Source organism: Mastacembelus armatus, chromosome 13 (genome assembly GCF_900324485.2).
Source record: "Mastacembelus armatus chromosome 13, fMasArm1.2, whole genome shotgun sequence".
In the NCBI taxonomy this organism is placed as follows: Eukaryota; Metazoa; Chordata; class Actinopteri; order Synbranchiformes; family Mastacembelidae; genus Mastacembelus; species Mastacembelus armatus.
Genome location: NC_046645.1, coordinates 21,006,431 through 21,028,384, shown reverse-complemented (window position 1 = coordinate 21,028,384; position 21,954 = coordinate 21,006,431). Strand labels below are relative to the sequence as shown.

Sequence of the window (21,954 nt, the reverse complement as noted above, 5' to 3'; positions counted from 1 at the left end):
GAAGAGAAAGTGTGTGTGTGATTCTGGCTAATAAACTGGCAGCACACAATGACTGTGCTGCTGACTGACAGTGGCTATCTGTCGCCTTTATGAGCACAGGGTACTGTGGGAATTACTGTACACATCTTTACACTCACCTAACAACCACCCACAGCCTTGTTTGACATCACCACATGCGGCCTACTGTTAGTTATGAATGAATTGTGTTTAACTGGGGAAATGGCGACTACATTTGTGAAGCATTTGTGAAGAGGCATTATTGGGCCTTGCAGGCACCCTGGATATTCACAGAGTAGGTGTCATTTCCAGTTGAAGTGGCCATTGTGAGATGGTTTTATTGTGCCCCTCTGGCTGCTTTTGTTGTTGCCTCTTGGTGTCTTTGTAAGAGCAAAGAAAGAAGAGCAGGCAAATAATTATGACAAATTAAAAGGTTGTTTTGTATCTTAGCTGTTAAATATTTCTGCAGTGGAAGAGAATAACTAGACATAAAGTAAAGGTCAGAAATGTGACCACGTGAACCGTGGAAAATTGGGCATAAGATCTGTGGTTACTAGGAAAATGCATGTGAGCTACAAATACATCTGTACCAGTGACATCTTTAATTAAAATACAGTTGTTGTTTTATAGTATTTTTCTCACACATGACTTGCCAGTTACAGACAAGGTAATATCAAATGATGGTATTTCACTCATATATCAAAGATGCAAGTCACATTTATCACCCTTAGGCATAAATGTAAGTGTGAATGATTGTCTGTTGTAGCCCTATGATTAACTGTTGAGCCATCCGTTGTGCTGGCCCACCTTTTCCTCAGTGTGTGCTGGGACTGTTTCTGCGACCCTGAATAACAATAAGGGGTTGAATGAATTATTTATTTTATATTGTTCATTTTCACATCTGATTGAACCAGCTATGTGGTATTGACTGGAGCACCTTTTATATGTGATGCATCATCCTCACAGTGAATGGTGAGACTTTCTTTTCAATCCCATTAGCCAATGTTGATGTCAATCCACATATTATCAAGTAAGCTTCTGGGAATTTGTCTGTCCTTTATTGTACTTCAGCTGTCGGATAATATGTCAAATCTGACGTTTGTTTGAAATAAAACATCTCAGTACAAAAAATACTAAAATCCAGGGTTCATTTGATTTGGTTCAGTCATTCTTTTCTAAACAGTAAATCCCTTCTCCAGTATGACACAAGTCCTCTTTGTAGATTCAAATTTCTTGTTACCTATGGACAGGGATTTATTATCCACACAAAATAAAGTTAAAGTTAAAGTTGATTGTTAAAGTTACATACTTTCTTAATTCAGTATTAATAGTTGTTGTTTCTTTACTGTTACTTTTTTCATAATATAATCTTTCAGTTTGGAATACTGCATTTATTTCATTTGCTTTTTTTTTTTTTTCTCTTTGCCTAAATACGATGATTGTCACACAGTTCTTTGTCAATGTTGTGATTTTCCATTTCATCCATGGATCATAAGTAGTTTTTTTATTTATATATTTTGAAAACAAGATCCATTTGTTTTGACAGATGCTTGTTCTGGGGCAGTGGCCAAAGCTCAGCTTGATTTTCTGGATTGTCACGCAAGACTTGTGGTTTACACTTTGTTGTCAAACAAACAAAATTGTTCACTTGGCACATTGGTGAATAATTATCTCTCCTCAAAGAGATGTAATTGTTGAACTTGTTCTGGATAGATGGAAAGATGCAGGACATAGATTTTTGTGTGAAACATTACTTTGGCCTTTCTGTCAGATTGGCGATTGTACAAAGCCCAGATGTAGCTCAGGTGCTGTTTCAAAATATCTTGGAAGGCTATTCCAGTAAAATGATTTCATGTTGGATTCCAGGAATATTTGGGTTGTGTAACCACACGAATAACAGCAGACACATTTTAAAAGATGGGAGAAGTTTTCATTTGCTTCAGGCTCAGTGGCTACGTCTATGTGACTGAGCTGATGTTGTTTTTTTTTTAGCAGAAGAATTACTTGTGAAAGATTTTAGTTGGCCGATCAGGGATCCCTTGAGAATTTGACATGCCATGCCCTTCATGCAGGAACTGTTAATTATATGTTTAATCATTTAGGATGTCTTTACTTTCAATCTTAATAACTCACCCTGTTCCCTCAAGCACTTAGCAAATGCAGTAGATTAGCAGTCATGTTTGAAGGTATATCTCTAAAGGTGACGGCAATGTCATTTCATGGGGCATAAAAATTGGAGCCAGGCAGAGATTTTATGTGGGCTTGTAATGGAATCAAAATGCATGCGACTTACAAAGCAGAAAGGAAAGTAGAAACACACCTATTTACTGTTGCTACAACAGCCCAGAGTGATCAGATTTAATTCTCACAGGTAGCTAATAAGCTTTTATCACAGAGGAGCTTTGTTCCTTTCTTTGTGTGGGGATGGAGCTGTTAACAAACACACTGCTCTCCTCACTGCCAGGAGTGTGTTTATTCAACTGTTTAAAATTAGTTCAAAGGTCCTGTATTTTCTCTTTACAGAGCAGCAGTGCACACATAATGTTGGGTTGATTGAGCCTTTAAATTAGACAACCAATTCCTATTAATTCAATGACACATTTGCGAAATAATAATTATATTAATAACAATAATAAACCATTTTCTAAGTAAGATCTGCTTTACTTAGTTAGGGGGTTTATCTTGTCCAGTGTTTGTTGCAGCCTTGTGTGTGAGACATGCTTTTTTTGCCACTGGATTCATTGCTGCTTCATCATTGAGTTTTATTTTCTTGGCTTTGATAATGCTGAATTGTAGCAAAGCTTTTTATCCACACAGATGTTTGCAGCAGCAATCAGTAGTTAACAGTTCACACAGCCTTACTCCAGCAGCTGGCATTACCTCTGAGGACCGGTTCAATCACAGGAGACTTTCATGTGTCAAAGAATTTGAATAGTGACCTCTGTGACTCAGAGATGTGTTCTGCAGGTTGCAACACTAATCTTGGCTGAAGTCTAAACAGGGAATTTATTAGCACTGCTGCGTACATGCATAACAAATTCCCATCTCAGCCACATTTTAAAAGCTTTTGAGTATTCTGGAGGTGTCGGCAAGGATATTTGGAGGTGAGTTTAATTAGAGCACAATTCCCCTCTGCAGTGCTGGCAAAAGAATGCATAATAGCTTGAAGACACAAGAAAGCTGCTTTATAAGCTTGTCATGGTTTTGATTTCTTTACTCTAAGACTTAAATCTATTTTGTCTGCAGCAAATCTGTGCTATCATTTACAAGCAAACAATATTGGTTTATGCAGGATAACATGTTACCAATATTATGTCCTGGGGGGGGGGTGCAGAAACTAAATAACTTTCCGTTATGGACAGAACAAGTATTACAGCAGACATTTAATGACCATTTCCACTTCAGATTCTCATCTAGTACAAGTTAATCTCAGGAAGTTAAAAGTATTTCTTTTCTTCTGGTTTTACTTGCTGGTCTATGTAAATGTAGTGTTCAGATATGAGCAAAAGCAAGTGATTTTTTTCCTTTCCTCCGGGAAGGAGGCAGTAAGTGTCTGCAGCATGACAGCACAGAGGAGGAAGGGTAATTATTGGTCATGTATATCGTGGCCAAATGTTGGCTCCTCAAACATCAAACCAAATAATGAAAGTGGGCCAAAGAATAATTCATTATTATGCAGTTTCCAAAGCTATTCTAGTCACCTAAAAATAAAATATATACACTTTGTATTGGAGTTTAAACAAATGTGAACTAAATAATAAAAAAGAACAATAATTATCTAAACAAGGTAATTGCCAGATTAAGAAAATCTTGGTGTACGGTGTGTAAGCAGGTCACAATAGGTCACATGCCTGTCTCTTGTTAGTTACAGTAATTTTCCAAGAGAGGAAAAGAGCTGCCCTCCAAGGGCAGCATTGCTTTCATGCTGAACTCCACTAAGAGCTGATAACTGAGGTAATGGAGCTTTAACATGATCATGAAGAAGATTTTCACCATTAAAGACTTTGTATGTATTGAAGAGAAATAGAGCACACCTGTGAGGGAATGTTCAGAGTGAACAACAGTCTTTTTCCCAGATTAGTAAATGATTAGGAGCTATGAGCTCTGCCTTGTCTCTCAAAAGGGTGAGAACAAAGTTTTCAACATTACTTCACAAATTAATAAAATATTGCAGTCAACGCCATCAGCTTCTTCTGCCACCATCACTGTTTTAGAATGTTAAAGTTTCAGTAAGTACTATTTTTACTGTCCCATAACACAAATTGCCTTAATAATGTGTATTTGCACGGTAGTTATCCAAGGACTTTGCAGCTATTTGGGATTCCTTTCTTTAAGACATTGATTAGCAGGCCACACTGTCTGAAATCAACGATGCAAATGCCAGAGAGCACAATCATCATTATTATTGTGGGATTTGCATCATACGTATATTTCATCTCACATTATATACAACATTGTGTAAATATGTTTGTTTGATCTCCACATTTGCTAATTTAAAGACTAATCTACTAATCTCCATTGTCCATTGTGATGTTATAGTTTCCAGTGAAAACAAATCTATGGTCTATTCCAAAGTCATTCAACACTGACACGTTAAAGGGTCAGTTCAGCTCTGAAGAAACAAGTTCTCAAGAAACAAACTGCTATTTTATCATAGCATCTTGAAACATGGTTAGGTGAAAGATATACTACTATACTTTTTTTTTTTTTTTTTTTAAAGTAAAGTTTAGTACACGCAACAATTGAGTGCTGTCCTTTGTACTGGGTTTGCAGCTTCAGGATATAAGCTTGGTACATATTATATATGGTTGTTTGGGTTGGAGGACCCGCTAGAACTGACCCTTTAAATGTTGCTTTTATTCATCATGTACAACATTTATTGTAAAAAAAAAAAAACATGCTTGAATGAGCTTAGCTTTTTTGAAGTTGATGGATCTTGAAGTAAGAAAGACGTTCCATTATTGGCTTAGATTTGCTCCAAGTTAGTTCCCATGTTCAACAGGTTTCTCCATTCTTTATTTATGTAACTAAGGGAGCATTTTGAAGGGGAATTGAGAGCACTTGCCTCCATAGTGAACACTCAACATGGCAGCAGAGCAGAAGGGTGACCTATCTCTGTATCTCTCCTGCTGTGGCATTCAGGTATGAATCAGACAGCCAGCTGTGACGGCTGATCATGGAAGCTGTCAGCCAGAGAACTTTTCAAGGCAGTCCAGCTTCATCGCCAACAGCTTCCAGGCAAGATTGATGCCAGGGCTGCTTTGAAGGATTGCTCTCTGGTACAGTCACTGGGCTTGGAGATTGAGGCTCACCCATGGCAGAACAATGGTGACATGACTCATCACCTGAGAATTATATGGAGGGAAGATAGATGGAAAACACAAGGCCCCTATTCAATCAACCCTGTTTACTGGATTTTCCAAACAGGCACAAATGGGAGGATCAGAGTACAGTAAAGCAGGAAGTCTAGACCAGACTTGCTGTTTGTTACAGTTATGTTGTTTGATTGTTGTTTGACAGCTGTTTTGCTGTTTTTTTTTTTTTTTGTTTGTTTTTTTTTTAACAATCTTTTGTCTCCCAGAGGTTCATAAACAAACCAGCAAAAATAATGGATTAAACAGAAAAGTTCCAATTCCTCGTGCATTTCACAATTTTGATTAATGATGGCTAAATAAACCATAGTTAGGTTTTGTATATGTAGAAAAAAGCAAAAAGGGTTTAAAAGAAGCATTTGAAGAGAAATCTGTCAGTTTAGCTGAAACAGAAGTCTGCATACACAGCTGCTGTGCACAACAGGCTCGTTAACCAGTGATGGTATGGGTATGAGTGCTGCAATGTCACTGTGCCACAGACAAATGTCAAATGCTGTGCTAATATTTGTTCATGGTGCATCCGTAATGTGGCTTTTGATAAAGCTTTTCATCCTCAGAATGATATAGAGTTTGTTGTGAATATTTTATCCAATATTTTCTGAAAATATAAAAGCATGTCATTTTGGCTTAGTACAAAAAATGGTATAAACATATATTTCTTGCTTCATTTATGTGGTCTATCATTCATTACCTTCATCACCTAACCTCTTTTTTTTTTTTTGACTTCACAAAAGTGACTCATGTTCAATGATTTTTTTTTTTTTTTTTTTTTTTTGAAGTATAGATGGGCTTTCAAGACAATTATTTTACTCGAGTGAACGATTTGCTCTCTAAACAAATTTCTCTACCTATTCCCATCAAGGAGGACTGAAGGTCATCCATCTGTCTGGCTCTATTTTCCCTGTGCTTTGTTGTTGAGTTGCTTTTCCAATATGTGTGGAGAGTCATTCCGTTCAATACACTTCCTGCCCCGGTACTACAGCTCAGCACAGTGATAAATCACAACACAGAGAAACAGAACTTTATTTGCATTCAGCTTCCATCCACTTTTGAAGCTGCAGATTTGGAATTGAATTTTTTCCCTCCCAGCTCTCTCTCTCTTCAGTAAGAGCCTATGATCTCAGAGCTCTAAGCTATCTACCTTGTTTTTCTGGGTAAACCCGATTCAGCTTGAATCTGTTAAAGCAGAGTGAACATTTGCATACCCATAAATGACACTTTTAGGTTGCTGTGTTCTAGAAAATCCATGTGGGGAAAACATCAGTTTTTGTGTACTAGGGTTTCAGTCTAGCAAAACATTAGAAAGCGCATGGTCATTTATGTCACCATAAGTTATGGTGATTACGGTGAGAGGAGAGAGCGGCTGGGGTAGGCCCAGAGGATGAAACCTGCCACCAGATTTTGGAAGATAAACAGCAGGGCATGTGGCAGGATGTTGACTGGCTCCCTCCTGGCTTTGCAGGCTGCAAAGGGAATCTATCACGTCAAAGAGGCCATAGCCTCCAGCACACTCCAGATTGCTCCCTCTGCATACATAGGCACACACACACATACACACAAGCACAAGTGTGCCTGCTTAAGGGCTGGCCCCTTCCACTTGACCGCTCTCAGTGGCAGAGAGGGTGTATACTCCCCATGACAGTGGCACTCTGTTGCCCTCCTGGAGATGGAGCTCAGCCCCTCCAACCTGCCTTGCCGGCGAGAGCTGGCCCACATTGAGCCTCGTGTGCTGTGACCTTCATGTCCTACAAACATCCCAGAGGTGAAAAACAGAGCAATCCTGGAACAACACCTTCCTTCCACTCTAATGCTGGAGGATGTTTCCTCTATTTGCGCATTCTGAACAAATTAGAGATAATTTTGCATACATCTGTGAGTCAAATGAGTCAGCAGTGTCACTGCTGTAGAGCCAGGCTAATCTGCTTCGCTCAATGCTGTTTGAAAATGACTGACACAGTGCTGATAAAGCCCAAAAAATTCAAAGCTCAGGACCCCGAAGAGGCCAAAAGATTGGTCCCACTGTTTGCATTTCAGTGTGAGTCACCCATGGGAAACACTGGAAACCTTGATCTTGTTTTATTTATTTAGAGTTACACAATTCATAGGACACATTCTTATTGTCTAGAATTTCATCTTCAGCCTCTGATGAATAAAAACAAATACAACAAAATAAAAATGTTATTATATTTCACAGTTGAACATAATTAAACATAAATTATTTAATTTTTTGAATACCTGACATTTCAACAATAGCAATCATGCATATTTAAAAGTGTAGTTATAAACTCATGCAATGAGAAATCTGAATTTCAGCTTTTCCTGTACATTGTGTACCAGCTGTGCATAAAAAATGAAGGGATTTCCCAACTGTCAAGAATATACTGATACTGCATACTTCTGTGGTAGAACCACACTGTTTCTGCTGCTGCATGAATTTACATTATATCACCATAATCAAGACTGAATGTTTGTATGTGAATTTCAGTACAGTATTGGTTCTTAAACTTTTTTCTGCATTTATGCCTACTGACAGTTCAGGTCAACAAATAAGGGTAGCATGTCATGATTATGGTTATGTGTATTCCTTGAAAAGTACTAATCATTCAAAATACTAATCATTGTGCTAAAAATGGCCACAGAGACAACTGCACTGGTGTAAAATATGTGAAACTGAACTTGCATCCAATAACAACTAGCATATATGCAGTACTTTCACTGAGAATGGCCTTACAATTAATTAATTTTGATTACGATAACATTTAAGTAAACATTGTTAATCTATTTGTGGAATGGAATATCAATATTTTGAGTATCAGTTTATCATTTTGTTTGTCTTGTGCCTGCATATGGTTACATATGTTACATATTTCTATCAATAACTTTGCATTATTCCACTGATCAACATTTTATGGCTGCAGTATACCAAGAAATGCAGAAGTACACCAGACAGGAAAGAAAATGGTAGGCAACATAAACAGAGGTGTAAATATCATGTTTACAAAATCAGGTCTAGAAATATTTCTTAATAAGATACGTTAAGATAAGATAAACTTTATTCATCCCCAGGGGGAAATTCTGGTAAGGTGAAGGTAATTCATTCAACACATTTGCTACACCTTTTCTAATTTCAGCCACAGTATCACTAGTGGTGGTGGAAGGTTATTTGGAGTCACAGATTGTGCCAGGGATACCCCCTAAATTTCTCAAATTAACCATTTGCCATTGAAAGTCATTTTCCCATGCTAGGAGCCACAGTAATTGTATGTTGTAGGATCAGAATGTTTCACAAGAACATTATAAAGACGAGGAATACAGTATGTATAATTTTATAGAATAATATTAATTTGACGTGCTGTACCCCTGTAAGTCTAACAGAGATGGTATTGGTGGCAGACCTGCAGTTTGACTGACAGAACTACCAGTTCACTGTAATTATCACTCTGAAAAGCTTTTTCCTAGGATTTTATCATCTCATCACAGCAGCACTGGTTATAGGAGTTGTTTAGGAGTCATAAGTTCCTTAATTCATTAACATGTTTGGTTTTATGCACTGCTGACCCTAGCACCATTAAATACATTAAGCATGCTGTGATTACATCTTGAGAGAAGGCATTATGTGAAGAATTGATGTGATCCTTTGAATAATTATTCTGGCCCTCCTTAAATACAGTCAATACAGTGGCCAGTAATGAGTAGGATGCAGGATTGCATTAGAGGTTCTTTGACACTTCACTGGGTCCCAGATTGCTTCGGGCATAGACATCCCTCCTTGCTAGGTCTAATGAAGCATCATGCACTGTGGCAGCCTATTTACTTAATCTCCCCAGTGTGGCTGCATTGTTTGAGAAAAAAAACTACTTTGGGAGCTTGGAGGTGTGAGAACAACTTCCCACCAGGGGCTCAGAATCTACGTAAGGTGCCATATGTTTAGATGTAATAACTGAGGTTTTGTCAAAGTTAAATGCCATTGGTGTAGTTGCTTCAGTGTTTTCAGACTCATTTTGATTCTTATAAGTGTGAAGCTGTCAAATAGTTTGGTAGCGGTTCTTATAGCCTCTCTAAAACGTGTCTTTTAGCACATAATGATATTAAATTATTGTAGCTGTTTCAGGGATAATGTAAAAAGTTACATTTTGTTCCCTGTTCAGGCACTAGCATAAACAGTAATGACCTGACACATAGAGTTGTATTTTGAAAGATTTGAAAATAATCATTTATTTTTTTCTCCAATCTACAATATTTGAGAGGGTTAGAGAGCAGGCTGCACTGCAAGTCACAGCACTGTGTGGATGTAAGCGTCAGCATAGATACAAGAAAGAAGGAATTTTTGTTGGTGGCCATTACTGCATGTTGGATCTGTTCACTTGTCACAGTTTGCCACACTAGAAGCCAGCAGCACACATCCAGAAAAAGTTTGACAGTTCCTTTTGTTTCTGAAAATGCTGTAGCCTTGACACACACTGCTGAACGATTACTGGCTTTTCTTCTTTATGATTATAGAGTCGGCAAGTGCTTCACCAGATGTCATCACACTGTTCTGTTTATGTTGGCATGTTGAGGAGAGAAACATTGTTATAGAAATGCATTACCACCCTTCATTAAACTGAGACCAATCGCAGGCAGGATTATGTAAATGAACCCTGATATGAGAATCAGTATGCCCAGGACAGAGAGCCAGCAGTGCCAAGAAGAGCTGGCTGGGAAGCTCTCACTCAGAGCCAAGAGTCTCTGGCTCCAGCAGTGGAGAACATGTGTTGGTTTCGATGTTGGAGTTACTTTGCATTTTCATTCCTGACAGTCTTCATCATCCGTTTGGAAATCGTGGAGGTAATTGGGGAATATGTCAGTGCAGAGATAAAAAGGTAGTCATTACCTCCTCTTGGAGAAAGCTTTCTTACCTTATTGCGCTACAAATTCAGTGTAATGGTCCATTTTTAAGAACAATCACAATGCAAATCAATCAAGTAATGACCTTAGCCATCTGTGCATCTCCGTGTTCTTTTATCACATTAGACTGACTGGTTACAATCTGGCACGCACACATAGGCGCATACATATAGACACAGAGAGGGTGACACCCAGTCATTAGCAGCATATTTTTGGAGAAATCACTTCTAGTCTGTTACTGGAACTGTTGCAATTAATCTACACTGCTTGTTATTTCACAAAGAAATGTGAGCATCTATGAAACACTGGCCACATACTTTGTTCGAACAAAGGACAAGATAAATTAAATACACATTTTTAGATGTAACTGTATTAGATGATTGAAACAGTGTAATTTCAAAATGTACAATTACATTACATGTTCTCTGCAGAGCGAAACCAATCCTGTCAGCATTGGGAGAGAGTAGTACCTGCACATCAGCTCAGTGTCTGCTGACATCCCTACACAATAAAGATGATCTTCCCAAGTGGCCACCACCAGTCGCATTTTTAATATTCTTGCCATAAGAAAGAGCCTTCATAAGGAGCATCAGCATATCTGAGTGTATGGTTGTATGAGGAAGAAAAGGTCCACAGAGCTGAAGGTAATGGCCCTATTGCCTTCAGCTCTACCAAGGGAGGAATGAGAGTAGCTAGAAGCGACTGTAAGGATAGATGGGCTAAGTACAGTATTTGTCACGGCTGCTGTATGAGAACCACCTTGAGATCCCTAACCCAACAGAAAGGTTTCCCAAGTATTGTCAGAGGAAAATCCAGTAGATATTAACCATTGCTGTAACAAAGCTGGGATGTCTTCTCCATGAAATGATGATTAGATGAAAGCAACTGGAGACATGCCCTGGTTTAAAAATCAGATCGTATCAATTATTCAAAGATTCACCTGGCTTCTTTGCTCATTTCCTGGCCCTAAGATTCTCTGCCACTCCTCAAATCTCTTTGGGATGTTCGTGGCATGGCAAAGGCAGCTTGTATGGATGACTGTGTAAAACAAGAACAACATTAACTTTGACTGATGTCCTATGTATTCATAATTAAACTGAACATCATCCCCAGGGCTAGATATATATCAGCAAGCATGAGTCAGGCTATGGGTCTGTGGAACAGCATGAAATAACGCCCTCGGCTGTTAGGATTTCGTCACGGAGCCACAGATCACAATGTGCAGACCCCATGGCACCACAGACCAACACTGGGCAATGGACATTATTATAGAATGGCCAGTGGTTCTAATGTGATATAGAGTTTACCCTGAGGATGTGCTACACAGACAAAATACCTATTTTTCTTTTATGGTCAGTCTGTCAGTGATGTATTGTGTGTAATTCAAAATGAGTGAAATGTGTGGCTTTCTTTAATAGCCTTTAGCATCTCGGTGCAGACTGTTGGTTTACTGATGTCTTTTTAAGTGGGCAAGCTCATTCACTTTCTTTGATATCAAATTGTGTGTTTGCAGGGTTCTGTTGAAAGCCAAAACGCATCACAGCACTTTTCTGTTTTTTCTTTCTTAAATTAATAGCAGTATTCACTATACACTGAGTTCAGTATGTTTATGTCATTTTGTTTTTTTTGTTGCACGTAGTCTTTACAGACTGTCTTCCCTAGTTGGGGACATAACCTCTGCGTTTAGCATAAAAGAGTAGAAGGAGAGAAAATGATTTTGATGGATGCATCAAATCTAAATAGCATTGCTATACTTTTGAAAAAATAAAAAACAAGAGTTCTACCATTTATAGATATCTAATCCCTTGCAAAATCAGTTAACAGATCCATTTGGGATTGAGAATGATGTTTAACTCTAAGGTCAAAGTAGAAAGAAGGGAAGATTTAATTTGGTGCAGCTGAACACTGATACACAATGCCAGCATATTGGGCAGCTCTGGTTGCTCTTTCTGGAAGCCTCTTGGGCCTCTCCTGGAGCAGAAACATGATCATATTTATAGGGCAACAGCTGCCATCTTCCTTTCTTCAAGCTACTTGGCTTCAGGGAGATTTGTTAGTATTCACTCTCATCATTGATAATCTGATGCCCATTTTTAACAGAGCAGTATAATGATAATAATTCTTGAGTGTCAGCTTATCCCTGACTGCGTCACTAGGCCAGTTAATTTAAGTGTTTGTTCTTTCCCTCATACAATAGAAAATAGCATAGTGTGTGTGAGTCTTTGGATATTCTTGACGCATTTAGAGGATATGAGTATAGGGAGGTGTTCCAGTGGATGTCACACATTGTAGATGTCATGATGTACATTGGTCTTCTTCTTCTTTTCCTTTCGGCTGCTCCCTTCAGTGGTCGTCACAGCGAATGATCTGCCTCCATTTAACCCTATCCTCTGTATCCTCCTCACCCACACCAACTATCCTCATGTCCTCCTTCACTACATCCAAGAACCTCCTCTTTGGTCTTCCTCTAGGCCTCCTTCCTGGCAGCTCTAACCTCAGCATCCTTTTACCAATGTATTCACTGTCCCTCCTCTGAACATGTCCAAACCATCTCAGTCTGGCTTCCCTGGTCTGTGTGTTCAAATTCATTGACTGTACAATGTGCAGGTTTTCAGCATACAAGTATTTTGTAGAGTCAGTAAGCTCTGTGAAAGACTATCAGACATTTCACATCAGGTCTTGGAGTAAATTGCTGAAGCAATCACAATCCTGTAATGTCAATTCAAAAACCTCACTTTCAGAGTTTCACTGTTTTAAATGTATATTTCTCATGCTTTTTAGAGGTTATGTTTGCCTCTGTACTGTAATTTATTTAATGCTGTCTACCACTATTTTGTCATTTACATTATGAGTAGTAATTATAAATAGTGTTAGACATTGGCAAAATTTACACAGGTACAATTTTGACGTATTTGTAGTTTACTATGCCACCATCTCCACTATATTGAAGACAGAAATATTTTTAAGACATTTATTTAACAGCTGAAATTAGTTGTCACATTTCTGATTAGGTTTGTATATACAAAAAATGTTTTTGTAAAATATTTTCCATTTCTTCCTCCTCCAATTGAAACAGTTGTGCTGGTAAAATAGAATGATGGGCTGCAGTTTAGCAGGAGGTCTGAACGCTGGCCCATATTGGCCCTACCAGTTGTGTGATTGGTGTGTTTGGCTGTAGAGTTGGAGGAACTGTTCTAGTGAATCACTGCTGTGAGTCCTGGGAAGCCAAGGCTCAATAGTTCCAGTAAAAGAGAATTTTCATGCTGAGCTGATGATACAGTCTACTTGAACTACAGCAATTTTTGTACCTCTGTCTTCTGCTTGTGCTTCCTTGCTCAAAATTGGATACCGTCCTACTGTCATGAGTCATTGGTTCTTTTTAGAGATGTGCAACTTGTTCAGTCTGGCTCCTTCTTGTGTATCAATGACAGTGAATGAACACAACACAGAATAATTTGTTACTACTAATGAAAAAGCATCTGTGTGCCTAGGTGATACTATACCTTTAGCACAAGTTATGTTTTTTCACTTGTAAACACAGTAGTACAACAAACAAATGTTATTACCCAACTGTGGCTGGGTGATTCTTCAAAATCAGAGGCAACAGACCACACTTAAATCCGCTGTCACCTCTTTCTGGACACGTATACAGTAAAAGAAAATTTTCTGGTGTTTCCCCAGTCCATTAGCCTACTGTGTAACTGAGACACTCATTAGTTCTCTTTTTCACTGTGGATCCTGGCCCAGATGCTCATGCTATAGTAGTTCTGTCAAACCAAGCTGCTAGTGTCAGAAATAATGGTACTGTAGGTGTATGGGTAAGGAAAGTGCGATGAGTGCACTTTCCTTCTCTCCACAAGAGGAATAATGAAGTACACGGTCCGTGTTCCCCATGGGAGGTGTAATTTCGTTTGCACACCTGACAGTTTGTGATGTGAATTCCTTCCTCATGAGCATGATTTATTTGCTCTGCTATTTTTGTCTGACCTAATTGGACATTATTTGCATCATATTATTGACAGATATAAATGTACGCAAGGAATATCAAAGTTAAATATTATTCCCAATAGGTTGAAAATATAGATGTCCAGGCTTTGGGGTGGAGCATAACATACTTTATGCTTGTTGTCCTTGGGTGAGTGTTATATTTCCTTACTATGTCAGTTAAACACTGAACACAGAATCATAAATTAACTGACAGAACACAGACAGCAAGAGAGAAGTATACTGACAAATTCATCCTCGTATTCACACTCTTGCTGACCATGACTACTTGATTGTTGCACCTTTGCTGTGACCACATGAGGTGAAATGAACAAATTTTCTGGGACCTCTGTAGATGAATCATTATAAACTTGTGGTCCACTTTTGATAATTCTGATGCTCTTCCTGCCTTAACTTTTACTGTAGTTCTGGTGTAAAAATGTTGTTTGGACTGCAATCTGTCCTGCCCTATAAAACCAGAGCAATCTCTCCTTGTGGTTCCATTATGGGATGTTCATCTCACAACAGATGTGTCAGTAATGTGGCTCAGATACTGGAGCTGCATTAAAGGCTGGTATAAACTGAGGCCTTGTAAGTCACGGGTAACTTCACCGGGATACCATCTATGACCAGCCCATCTTGCAATGATGATTCAGTTCCACTAAATGAATGCTGATCTGCCATTAAACCAGTTGCAGTCCAAAACCAATTGACTCGCAGTTAATCATTTGTCTAGACAAAGATTTTAAGAGGAGACACATTTTTCAAAAATGTAAACAAAGAAAAACAAAGACCTTAATTTACATTTTTACTATACAGCAATGGTCAAAACAGTTTGCTGTATAGTACATCAGGATTATTTGAGTGTTTGCACTTGGACATGATACAAAGCATGAATATGGCAATGGTTGAAGTACCTGCTCATATCCATTAGCTGTAGCCGATTATCTCTTGCGGCTGCAGAATCTAGAAGTGTTGTTTAGCCTCATTAGCTGCTGAGGACAGTATAAAACTGTATGTTTTTTCACACAAAGGCTGCATAGGTTCACCACACGGCACGCTTTTGTGCAACCAAATAAGCATGACTTGGTTTCATTAAGTGTTGCTCATTGCAGCCAGAAGACAGTATATCAGATTAAGCACTAACCTCTTATTCAAAAAATTGTTTTTTTTTTTTTTTTTTTCATTTTTTCCGAACAGATTTATTACCAGATTGGATGAGAAACAGTTTATGTTACACTTTAATTTACGTGGGTGGCCAGGTTAGTTAAAGCCTCATTAATCATTCCATATTAACACTGAATCAGATGATTATGCAAAAATGGTGGTTGTTGGTGCTGAATGAGCAATACTATACCATACTCACCATACTCCATGTTTTCATTTTATAGTACATTTGCTGAATGGTTAAGTTACACTCACATTTACCCTGTATTCCAGCAGCCAATATTCTGCTACTCAAAGCAAATCAGAATCAGAATAAGTTTTATTGGCAGGTACAGCAAAGAACACTTTACAGTACGAAAAATTTGTCTTGGTGTCTGGTGCAAATGCAATTTTAACAAAATCTTTATTAAGCATGATCAATCATGTATGAAAATAGAGAAATATGTGAATTCCCTTTATGTGGGGAATTTAGTAATTGCCTAGTCTCTGCTGGATTTCAAGCTGCAGTGTGGAGGTTGGCACATGTTCAGGATGCTAAAATGTGACAGTGATTGCTCTGCTGAAGATGTGCACACTGCATCCATTAGGAATATAACAGGCCATCATGAATGAGCCCACAATAAAGGATTGGTTTTAATTATGTGATACAGATGACTTGAATCTCCAGCTTGAGATCAGCAGTTAAAGTATATGACAAAACAAGGAATACTGTCTCGTATAAAATTCTTTTTTTCCTGGGATTGAATGATAGGCAAATATTATTTTGTTCAAAAAAATTAATAATGTAGTACCTAGAAATTTGAATTTAGCTGTTTTCTTTCTGTTTTTTTCTGTAGTTTATCAGTCAAAAGGAAGCAGATCTTCAAATCTCTCAAAGGCTTACTACAGAAAAGACCTCCGCCATTAAGAACTGAACTTTGATTTACAGTAAGTTATTTACCAATCAGTTAGTGTTTGATTTTAATTCCAGCCCTTTAGTATATTAGGCTTGAAAACCTAATTTTTCCTGTTACTTTATATATTAAATTCTCAATATATGGTAGCTATCCTGGATGCAGGTATAACTTCACATTTCTAAGCTCACAAGGTTAAACTCTCCTGACAGCCAACTGTGGACAATCAGTCTTTGCAAAAGAAGTGTGTTCTCTCTGTCCATCTTGTGAAGAGTGTGATGGAGAGCTCAGCCAGGGACATCACTTAGCTAACACCCCACCCAGACTCTGTCCTCTCTCCAGGGGCTGAACTGATACTTCAGCAATGGTTTGTGATCAGCCCCTTCCACACTATGCATCCATCACTACTGACACATAGAAATCCACACACATTAGTCCCTGATAATTTTATTTTAATTATGTAGCTGTTGCTTGGAAGGCGGGTTAATAAGAGTAGTGTAAATGCCATGGCATGTCTTTTCTTTGTAGCCTCTAGTAAACAAATACATGAATAATTGCAGAGGAACATTTTGTATTCAAGGACATTCAGTTTGGCTTGACTGGGACGACTGCTGAACTGACAATGCTGATAAAATTGAAGCTCTTGTTTTTCTGTCAACATGGAGACATGAACAAATCTGATGATTGTTGGTCTATGAAGAAACTATCAGCAAGTATGTCATAAATATCAGTTATGACAGTACAAAATTACACATTGCACAGGAGGCAGAGAAGCAAGTGAAAGAGACACTTGTTTGGACAGGGGGCTGAGATTAGAACATGCTGAAGTATTGAGAATGTGAGACACTAACCCTGGCAACAAGAGTCAATACTTATATGTTTCCTATTCCATCTTGGAATGAAGAGAAAATCTGTGAATACATAAATGAACAAAGGCGAAATAATCCAGTACAAATAATAACCCTCGTAAGACCTGTTAGTATGAGTTGCATGTGCTAAACAAAAACAAACTCTGATTTCTCTTCAGTGTTGCAGCATGAGTGATAGAAAGATGAAATGTATTTAGTGCAAAGCCTTGTTATTATACAATCAAATTAAATTCTTCAGATCAAATTCTTGAACACAAAAGTAAGAGCTTCCATGTGATTGCATTAATGAATGTACTGAGCCTTATCTTGAGGCAGTGTCTTCACCCTTAGACCCTGGCAATTGGTGGATTAGAGAGTTGTAATTATTGAACATGGTGTGAGAAAATGGTATTTATTGGCATTATCTCAGTTCATGATGTCAGCCTGACTTGATTAACTCCCCCAGTGAAGAGTGAATGAGGTTGTGGACCTTATCAGGTGGGATTGTGCCTGTGAGCTGTTTGCTGTTTGCCTGTTTGCCTTTGTCAGTCATGAAGACCTTCTTATTGATGGCTGGGGTCCAGGAGGGTAAACCGATATTACAGTTTTTAATGGCAGGCTTGCAGATACTGTGCTCTCCATACAGCGCAGTGAAACCTTTGTTCTCCCTACCTCCAAGCCCTGCCTCCAAGCAAACATGCCTTTAATCAACTTGCAGACCTTGTGATGAAGAGTAGCTTTAGAGCTATGTTAATGAAAGCAATGGAGCAGCACATACCCTGTGTCCATAGGCAATAGCTGACAGTTCAACACATTGTGAAGGCTGTTTGCAAAGCTGTCTTCCTAACAACTTATGTCTCCACTCGTACCGCTGGCTTAGATACAGCCCATCATAGGCATCATCTGAGGTGGACAGACTGAAATGGTGCAACACAGCCTTGATGACAGATGAGGTGTTTGTTTTTAGCTGAAGATATCTGTGGCAATCTAGGCAAAAACAACAGATTACACATGATGGATGAGCAGCACCAGCTGCCACTTTCAGTGCAGCCTCCAAAAAGTGTAATAAGGCAAATGGTGACATCCATTTCACAAGGTATCAGTAAATTTCTTCTTATCATATTAGAAAAACCATAACATGTTGAATTTGCCTTTATTACTGTAATGTCACAGCATTACCATGCAGGAGTGATGGATCAAGGAAGACACAACTTCAAGGGCAAATAGAAACATGAAATATTTAAGATGCTTAGTTGTGGACTCATTTTCAAGAAATTGTAGGAACAATCATGGTCTAGTTTCTTGTTCAGTGAGAAGTAAACAAGTTCACTCAGCTGGTTATGCCAGTTATCTTTATAACATAGCATACTGCATGGGACTCTTACCAACTTCTGAGAGCATTGTTCTAGGTATTTTGAAGCCTTGTTACCTTCTCCTTTACATGATTCTAGCAATTCTGATCCTGCTTGGAGTTAAGAGCAAGCTTACTTTTGTGTTTAACTACATGGTTTGAATAAACACAGTATTCTGTTAATCAACAAAATAAATGTGGCCATTCATTATCCTCTACAGTCACGGGTTTTTCCAAAATATTTCTTTGCTAAAATGCTTTACAACTTATTTTCATAGTCTTTCATCTATGGATGGTGCAGTCTCAAGGTGGATGTGTGTCATTCTCTTTCTGTTCCCTGTGCCATGTTGCAGAAAGACTGGATGCCCTCAGAGTACAACTTTGATGATAGCTTGTGATGGCCTGCCCAGGTGCAAGAATAACATTAGACCTGCTGGACAGGTGGCATTGCGAGAAAGGAGGGCTTGGAGGCTCAATAATGAGGGGTATGCCAGCTAGACCCCCATCTGTTGCTATGCACAGAACTCTGATCCATTAAATTGCAGCACACTCAAGTTTTGTCACAGATGAGGAAATGTCTACTCCTCCGAAGTGTGATTGCAGGGTGTCTAATAACTTGAAGCCATTTCAAATCACCTGCTCAAAGAAGTATTTTTAAGAGCAGTTTTCTTCAATAACAACTGCATTAACAGCGTTTGTCTTCTTTGCCACAAAGAACATATTATATTCTTGCTTGTACTGTATTTGCTGTGTACTTAGTTTTGTTCATCTACAGGGAAGCTATTTTTAAAGAGCACACTAAGCTTGTGTATTCAATAATTAGAATTTGTGGCAGCGCTCAGAGGAAGATGCCTCATAGGTAGGAGAATGCAGTGAAGCCAGAGATAAGAGCTCTTTAGAAGCACTTAATAAAGTAGATAGTCCTTCTTCTCAAATGAGTCCACCCAAATTACAAAAAGACATTTTTTTCCTACTTAATAAATATTTCGCTCAGGTTTATATTCACTCATCTGAGATTTTTCCTAGCAAAGTGCAGAAGTGCAGGTGATGCTTTGAAAAATTACATTCATCACACTTATCTTTCAACAATTTAACATTCATAATTTATTACAGTTACAATTAAAAGATAACAGCAATATAATTTTTAGTGTTTTTCAGTCAGTATCAATATCCGTTACTTTGAACAGTACATAGAACACATCTTATGTCCATACTTATTCTGTTTTTGTCACTTGTAATTTTACTGTGTGTGCATGTGTGTGTGTGTGTGTGTGTGTGTGTGTGTGTGTGTGTGTATAATATACAGTGGATGTGTCATGAGAAATCCCCCATATGCATAGAGATAAAGGTGGATGAGTACTGCCTTGTTTGAACCCAAACAATCTCGTTTGAGCTATCGCTCTTTCACTCTCACTGCACTCTCTATCTGCCTCTTTCTGTCTTAAACAATGTCCTTTATTGCAGTAAATCCAGCAATACAGCAATAAACATAATAGGCCTGCTAAGGCTAAACATGAGGCTAGTATTTTCTCTCTCTTATGGTTCTGCTTAGATATTAAGCATTGTTTTAGAAGGGAACAGGGAGCCTTTTAGGGATTAAGAGTAAATCATGGCACTGGGAACCAAGCTACTGCCAGTGACCCTATCGACAGGGATTTTTGCGAGGCGAACAGTTTCTTTGGATTTCCCACAGTTGGCCAAGTGGTTGCTGTGTTGCCAGAACCTGCAGTGTGCCTGGTGTCAGAAGAAAGTGAAAACCCTGCTTCAGTACCAGTGTGGGGACTGCACTTAGTTCATCTGCTGGCTCATTTCCAGCAGACATTGTTTCATCCACAGCAGGGTGTGTCTCTGGTTGCACTGTCGCCTCTTCCACTCCTCCCCTCCCCTCTCCTCCCCAAGCTGACTGCAGTTGACTTGACCAGGCTGTATCAGCGAGGAGGATACATGATTACTCTGAAAAGGTGGGGGTGCGGGGACATTTGCTCAGTCTGTTATCAAAACAGTGACATTATGTCATCATCGCACTTGAGTATTGATCATACTGCTGGATAATGTGCCAGTTCTGAATGAAGGTGATTTCTCACAGTCACTCTCCTAAATGTGCAGTTCCATTGACAATGACACTGAAGGGAAAAATAAAAACAGTAAAAGGCAGTTTCTTACAAAAATTGCTTTTTGTTGGCCTAACTATACAACTTCAGAAATTGGATTCTTTAAACCATACCATTACTGCAGTGGTAAATATTGGCTATTAGTTTGTATTTCATTATTAAATAGATTTTCCCATTTTCTTAATAGTAATCCTTAACAACCTGATTATTTGTAGGCATAAACAGGGAATAAGACAAGAAATGTAATCCTAATTTTTGAGAATAGTAGGGAAACTAAAAGAAAAGGACTCAGCCTTTGACCACAGTAACAATGAAAGGGTTTTTCACTAACTGGCTAAAATTGATTTTACACTCCCATTAAAAGACGAGAGAAGGCTACTGAATGCCCAGAATATATTAATGTTTTTTTTCAGTTCACAGAGAGACTCTGACCAGCTGGTAGTGAGCAGTAACGGAGTCCTGCCATGAGCCAAAAAAAATGAAAGCTGTTTGGTCATGCTGTTTCACTTTTATCAGTGAATGATTACATATCCCTAACAGCACACAGCAGGACATATACAGACATGAACTCAAAATTATAACAAAACATTACACGAATAATTTTCAAAGATTGCCAAAAAAAAAATAACAAACCGTAAGAGCAAAAACAGCTACTATATTGCTTTGGTGTCTACATTATAAAACTATGTTACTGTAGATTTATTTAAATATGATTGATTTAATATAGGGTTTTAAATGCTTTTGAGTGGAAAATTAATTATTAAAAATACTAATAAACACTTTCATTTGCAAGTCAAAAAATCTGCATTTTCTGCAACTCTATATGCATGCAGTACCTCTAATAGTCCAGGGGAAGGCAGTGGTACTCAACATGCTTCAGTTATACTGACATATTTGATGTTTATCAATACCTTATTGTAATTTTGTGCAGTAATATTCGGTTATAGTAATAATAAAATAAACGGTTCCACTATAACTGTAACTAATGAATTTTAGACCGGGGCCACAGTGGATGTTAATTGCATTACATAGCCTAATGCTGGAAACCGATGACATGAGTGAAGCCATTAGTTTCATTAGGTTAATTTGCTGTGATGATGTTGAGCTGCACCATCTTTGCAACAAGAAGAAATCAGATTTATTGGGAATGTTGTGATTTAGAGACACAAAACTGTAACTGCATTAGTGGCACGATATAGAGGCTCAAATATGGCCCGATGAACCACGGCCTAATTTGTTGCCGAAAACTGTAACAATCAAAGTACATTACACAGTGGCGGAGCCAGGGGGTGGCTTTTGAGGCTTAAGTCCAGAATGTTTTTTCAAAAGTCCTGAATCTTTTTA

The 21,954-nt window shown here is 38.4% G+C and overlaps 1 protein-coding gene across 6 annotated transcripts in view; it reads left to right on the top strand.

The window, feature by feature from the left end:
- Positions 1–21,954, top strand: part of cadm2b (cell adhesion molecule 2b) — a 124,983-nt gene that overhangs the window by 51,852 nt on the left and 51,177 nt on the right. Inside the window, exon 2 of one of the 6 annotated variants that reach the window (XM_026299097.1) lies at positions 16,244–16,334. The exons of the other annotated variants lie outside the window; for them this stretch is intronic. The gene's annotated coding sequence lies outside the window, so the exon portion shown is untranslated. The remainder of the gene's footprint in view (positions 1–16,243; positions 16,335–21,954) is intronic. 6 annotated transcript variants of the gene reach the window in all.